At 44.9% G+C, this 6,711-nt stretch overlaps 1 long non-coding RNA gene across 1 annotated transcript; it reads left to right on the top strand.

Moving 5' to 3' along the window:
* The first annotated feature begins 1,911 nt into the window (after positions 1-1,911).
* LOC116967620 lies at positions 1,912-5,689 on the top strand. Its single transcript, XR_004410280.1, has 4 exons — positions 1,912-2,089; positions 3,275-3,284; positions 3,657-3,659; positions 5,679-5,689. It is a non-coding gene; the product is annotated as an uncharacterized LOC116967620 (long non-coding RNA).
* Positions 5,690-6,711: the final 1,022 nt, after the last annotated feature.

Below are 6,711 nucleotides of genomic sequence, written 5' to 3'. Positions count from 1 at the left end.
AAGCGGAGAGCGGGGCCGGGGGGAGCGGAGAGCGGGTCCGGGGGGAGCGGAGAGCGGGGCCGGGGCCGGGGGGAGCGGAGAGCGGGGCCGGTTGGAGCGAGGCCGGGGGGTAGCAGGGCCGGTTGGAGCGGGGCCGGGGGGTAGCAGGGCCGGTTGGAGCGGGGCCGGGGGGTAGCAGGGCTGGTTGGAGCGGGGCCGGGGGGAGCAGGGGAAGCGGGGCCGCGACTCCAGGCAACGTCAGTTGGGGATGGTCTGCTCCCTCCGCCCACCAAGAGTCACTGACCGCGCTGCACCGACACCCGACCTCTTCCTCCCCCCCACTCCCCGACCACCTCCTCCTCCTCCTTCCCCCCCCCCCCCACCCACACACAGCCGCGGGGATAGTTGGCCCGGGGTCCGCGAGTGTGTAACCAGTCCGGTTGCTGGGAATGAAGGACTGGCTCTGTACAAGGTGTACAGAATTGCTTAGTATGATGATGCTACTGATTATGATATGCCAATGTACCAGCTAGCAACTGATCAGCTAGCAACTGATCTTCATAAAGACTTGGCCTATTGCTAGAAATTTATTTACCTATCTGTTACAATAATATTAAAGTTCTGATCTTGAGAATGTCACATTTTTGAATTTTCAAGGCAGTCTGGGTGTTAATTACTATTTCCGTCACAATGGTCAATTTTGTAATTAACTACAATTAGGTTACTAGCTAATTATATGCTTTAATTTCAGGTCATCCAAGTAAGATGTTTTATATTTGTTTCAGAATGCTTCAATCTGTAATAACTGAAAATTTCATTCAGTTCTCTTAATTTATAAGAAAGTTATGGGCTTTTGACTATCCTCGATCACAGCTTTTGTGTTAAGGCAATTAGGCTGTGGGCCAAGTAGCTTTTTTGTGCAAGTTCGTGACCCAACTCAAGGAACTACATGAAATTTTCACATATTGTGTAAAAATATTATATAAATCAGCCCTGAAACTCATCAAGAACAAAACTTGCATATTTTTAATAAATTAGTGAAAAACCTGAAGGGAGCTTTAGTCCAATCAAAGCACGTTTAACATTGAGTTGGACGCCAATTGGTCAATCACATGCTTTGTTTCAGGCTAGCTAGGCAGGGAGCACACATCTACTGATGCCAGTGTTACTGGAGACTCTGATGAAGGTTCTTTGTTGTTCTGTAGAATACATGTCGTGGAAACTCACAGCAAGGTAATTGAACTTATTGAGAAAAGCATTAAGAAGTCTGAAGAATGTGCAGCTAAGTGGATAGAAGTGGAAGAAAGTCTTGAAAGCAAAGTCGCTGCTAAGGTGCTGCAACACAAAGGGGTCGTGAAACCCGTGAAACATTGTGAAGCAACTGGAACTGGAAGGTAAGATCTAAAGTCTGAATTTATCAAAATTAATCTGTATGGACTTTAATTGCACCCTTTTGTAATGTGAAAAAATGAGATTTGGAGGCTGTACATTCACTCATTCATTCATCCATTCATTCATTCATGAAGTTGAGGGCCTAAACTATGTGTATCCATAGCAAACTAAATTAAAAAATGTCAATGCCAGCTTGGATCTAATCTCGGAGCTGCCTGCGATCACTTACCAAGGAAAAGTACTCCGACCGCGGGGCCTATGTACTTAACATAGTGAAGCCATGGTCTCAATTAAGAATCGGCCGATTCGCGAACGAGGAGTGTGTTTGGATCATCTCCGCAGGGGGGAGGCTGTAACGGGGCCGCTTCCAGGCCCTGGGAGAACAACGGAGGAATATTGACTGCACTTTAGAGGCTTCCATCGGAGTGATAAATGGTCAGAAATGGTTGATGTTTATGTAGAAATGAATTGGTGTTTGTGAACTTGAACTTGAACTAATGATAGTAACAGTGTTAGTCTCTTTAATATTAAGAAGAGGTTGAAATGAGATGAATTGAAGTCCATGCAGACTTAATGACTATGAGATGGGTTTTTCTGAAGCCTCTGCCCCTCCACCCTAACTTGAACCAACTTATCTATGGTAGTAAATTACAGTGCAAGTCTCATTGACATTAAGAAGAGATTGACATTTTATGAATTGAAGTCCATGCAGACCTAAGTCTGGAGGGGCAGAAGTTCTGCAGCTTCTGCCCCTCCACTCTTCAGAGCCTGTCTTCACAAAAGTGTTTTTCACTGTAGGCACTGTGCCATAATGAGCACTAATTTGAACATTTGCAGATTTGCCATCCCATCTACCAGGACATGCATACATGTATAATTTCCCTATTGATATGTTGATATTGTCTTACATAATATAAAACATGAAAAGATATAAAATACTCCCTAACACATTTTATCTTCTATTATTAGGAGGCAGCAGTGTATCCCGGGTTATCATGCAGAGTGCTATCATCACTGATAGACATCACAGTGTACCTCTTGTGAATAGGTTCACCCACTTAGAAGATGTCGGGACAGAAGACACCATCACACTGAGTGGCGGACTGGCTTGTGAAGCAAAAAGGGCTGTTGAGCCAAAACCAAAGAGGCCAACGTCAGGCAACACCATTGTAGTTGGAGACTCCATTGTGAGAGGTACGAACAGGGGTTTCTGTGGGAACAGACGGGATTCGAGGATGGTGTGCTGCCTTCCTGGTGCCAGGATGTCACGGACAGAGTGCAGAAAATACTCAAGGGCGAAGGTGAACAGCCGGAAGAGGTAGTGCATGTCGGCATAAACGATGTCGGAAAGAAGGGGGTGAATATTCTGCAGCGTGACTTTAGAGCTCGGAAAAATGCTGAAAAGCAGGACCTCCAGGGTTGTTATCTCCGGTTTGCTTCCAGTTCCTCATGTTGGCGAGAGCAGGAACAGGGAGATATGGGACCTGAATGTGTGGCTGAGGAACTGGTGCAGGGGGCAGGGATTTAGATTCTTAGATCACTGGGATCTGTTTTGGAGTAAGGGGGAACTGTACAAAAGGGACTGATTGCATCTTAACAGGTGGGGGACCAGCGTTCTGGCAGGCAGGTTTGCCACTGCTACATGGGTGGGTTTAAACTGAACAAGGGGGGTGGGGTATCAAATGGGATAGTCGAGGGCGCAGTTAAAGGGAAAGAGAGTAAAGGGATGGTTAATGACTCCTGAATTAACGGGAAAGGCTCACAATGGGATAGGAGTGTATAGCCAAGTGTAATAGGGATCGATGTGAAAGGTGAGATGCGTAAGGAATTAAAAGTATTGTATATGAATGCGCGAAGTATAAGAAGTAAAGTTGGTGAGCTTGAGGCTGTTAGAGGTTGGTAGATATGACATTGTGGGGATTACTGAGACGTGGCTGCATGAGGATCGGGCCTGGGAACTTAATATTCAGAGTTATACATCCTATTGAAAGGACAGGCAGGTGGGCAGAGGGATGGTGAGGGATATAATTCAGTCCCTTGCGAGGGGAGACATAGGGACTGACTAGGTAGAGTCTCTGTGGATTGAGTTGAGGAATTGCAAAGGCAAGAAGACACTAATTGGTGTTATTTACAGAACCCCAAATAGTAGCCCGGATGTAGGGGGTAAGTTGCAGCAGGAGTTAAAACTGGCATGTAACAAAGGTAATGCCACTGTGGTGATGGGGGATTTCAATATGCAGGTAGACTGGGAAAATCAGGTTGGTTCAGGACCCCAAGAAAGAGAGTTTGTAGAAGGCCTCTGAGATGGATTCTTAGAGCAGCTTGTAATGGAGCCGACCAGAGAAAAGGCATTTCTGGATTTAGTGTTGTCCAATGAACCAGATATGATAAGAGAACTCGAGGTAAAGGAACCGCTCGGAGGTAGTGATCATAACACGATTAGTTTCAATCTGCAATTTGAGAAGGAGAACGTTAGTGGCAGTGATGCAGTTGAACAAAGGAAACTATGAAGGCATGAGAGGGGAGCTGGCCAAGGTAGGCTGGAAAGGAATTCTAGCAGGAATGACGGTGGAACAGCAATGGCAGGAATTTCTGGCCATAATGCGGAAGACGCAGGATCATTTAATTCCAAAAAGGAAGAAAGATTCTAAGGGGAGTAGGAGGCAACCGTGGCTGACAAGAGACGTTAGGGATAGAATAAAACTAAAAGAAAAGATGTATAACACAGCAAAGAGTAGCCGGAAGCCAGAGGATTGGGAAACTTTCATAGGACAACAGAAGGAAACAAAACGGGCAATACGGGCTGAAAAGATGAAGTATGAAGGGAAGCTGGCCAGGAATATAAAGAGGGACAGTAAAGGCTTCTTTCGATATGTTAAGGAAAAAAAGAGTAGCAAAGTCAAATGTGGGTCCCTTGAAGGTAGACACGGGTGAAATTATTATGGGCAACAAGGAAATGGCAGAAGAGTTGAATAGGTACTTCGTATCTATCTTCACTATGGAAGACACAAACCATCTCCCAGATGTACTGGAGGACAGAGCATCTAAGGGGGTAGAGGAACTGAAATGTATTTTCATTAGGCGACAAATAGTATTGGGTAGGCTAATGGGACTGAAGAATGATAAATCCCCAGGACCTGATGGTCTGCATTCCAGGGTCCTCAGGGAGGTGGCTCTAGAAATAGTGGACGCATTGGTGATCATTTTCCAATGTTCAATAGATTCAGGATCAGTTCCTGTGGATTGGAGGATAGCTAATGTTATCCCACTTTTCAAGAAAGGAGCGAGAGAGAAAACGGGGAATTACAAACGAGTTAGCCTGATTTCAGTGGTGGGAAAGATGCTGGAGTCAATTATTAAAGAGGTAATAATGGGGCATTTGGATAGCAGTAAAAGGATTAGTCCAAGTCAACATGGATTTATGAAAGGGAAATCATGTTTGACTAATCGTTTGGAATTTTTTGAGGATGTGACAAGTAAAATGGATGAAGGGGTGCCAGTGGATGTAGTGTATCTAGACTTTAATAATAATAATAATAATAATAAATTTTATTTATGGGCGTCTTTCAAGAGTCTCAAGGACACCGTACAAAAATTTAGAAGGTAGAGGAAAAACATGTAAGGGAAATGAAATAAATAGTAGAGACATGACTAGTACACAAAGTAAAGACAGAATTCAAGACAAAACACAGTATGAGGCAATTAATGCACAGATGAAAAGGGACGGGGACGTGGGGCTAAGGATAGGCAGAGGTGAAGAGATGGGTCTTGAGGCGGGACTGGAAGATGGTGAGGGACACGGAATTGCAGATCAGTTGGGGGAGGGAGTTCCAGAGTCTGGGAGCTGGCCTGGAGAAGGCTCTGTCCCCAAAACTGCGGAGGTTGGACTTGAGGATGGAGAGGAGACCAGCTGATGTGGATCTGAGGGACCGTGAGGGTTGGTAGGGGGAGAGCAGGTCAGTGAGATATGGGGGGGCCAGATGGTGGGGATCAGGATTTTGTAGGTGATCCGGTGGGAGATGGGAAGCCAGTGAAGTTGTTTGAGGACTGGAGTGATGTGATGCCAGGATTTGGTATGGGTGATGAGTCGGGCGGCTGCGTTCTGGACCAGTTGGAGTCGGTTGATGTAGGTGGAGCTGATGCCAAGGAGAAGTGAGTTGCAATAGTCCAGTCGGGAGGAGATGAAGGCATGGATGAGTCTTTCAGCAGCGGGCGGTGTGAGAGGGTCTGAGTTTGGCGACGTTGCGGAGATGAAAGAAGGAGGTTTTAATGACATGGCGGATGTGAGGAAATTATGTTGCATCCAGGTTTTTATAGCTGACAAAAAAGAGTTGATATGGGAGAGGGGGGGCTATCAGAGAGCCTTTGATAAGGTCCCGCACGGGAGACTGGTGACTAAAATTAGACCACATGGCTCTTGAGGCTGTCTATTTCAAGAGCCAACTTACAAAGGTTTCTGATAAATATGTTGACCTAGAAGCTCGATCAAGACGTCAAAATATACGAATACGTGGAGTAAAAGAGGGAGCTGAGGGGGACAATGCTCGTGAGTACACTGCCAACCTAATTAAACACGTGCTCAATCTACCTGAGGCACCTGTAATTGAAGAAGCACATCGACTACCCAGATTTAAACCAAGATCTCAAGGAGAACATGCCTACCCACGACAGATCATAATCAAACTTCGGGATATCCCAACAATGGAAGCGCTGATGAAAAAGATCAAATACGGAGAGAACATGATGTACAGAAATGATTCTATTAAACTCCTACGGGACTACCCTCACGAGATTGTGCTAAAGAGAAGAAAGTTCTCACAGACCAGAGAAGCTCTTTACGATGTCAAGGGTGTCATATGTGGAGTGTATTATCCGGCCAGAATGCGTATTACTTTCATGGGAATCTCAAAAACATTCATTAACTCGGTAGAATCTCTTAAATACGCTCAAGAAATCGTGGCCAAGGCAGCAACAATTGAAGATTGATCACCAAGACGTCATGAACAAATTAATTTGCTTATTCCCCCAACAAGAATATCACAAGAAAAGTGAAATAAGTGAACAACACCAATCTTTAAAAATTACTACACGCAACAGATTTTCCACGAGACGTGTCTAGACATTATTATCTCGCCTTGAACATTGCGGAATCTAACTCAAGGACACTCTGTGCTCAAACGAGGAAAGACTGATAACATGGGAGTGAATCTGCTGAGCTGAGAGCGAAAAACATCACATGGCTTATATAGTTTTACAAAATATTGAGAATTAATAATAATTAATAATTCACAATACTAATATAGAAATAGCAACTGAAACTGATAAAAATGTGTTGCCTGC

The sequence above is a fragment of the Amblyraja radiata genome, chromosome 40 (assembly GCF_010909765.2).
Source record: "Amblyraja radiata isolate CabotCenter1 chromosome 40, sAmbRad1.1.pri, whole genome shotgun sequence".
Taxonomy (NCBI): domain Eukaryota; kingdom Metazoa; phylum Chordata; class Chondrichthyes; order Rajiformes; family Rajidae; genus Amblyraja; species Amblyraja radiata.
The sequence above is the reverse complement of the archived record's forward strand: the minus strand, read 5'-3'. Positions and strand labels throughout refer to the sequence as shown.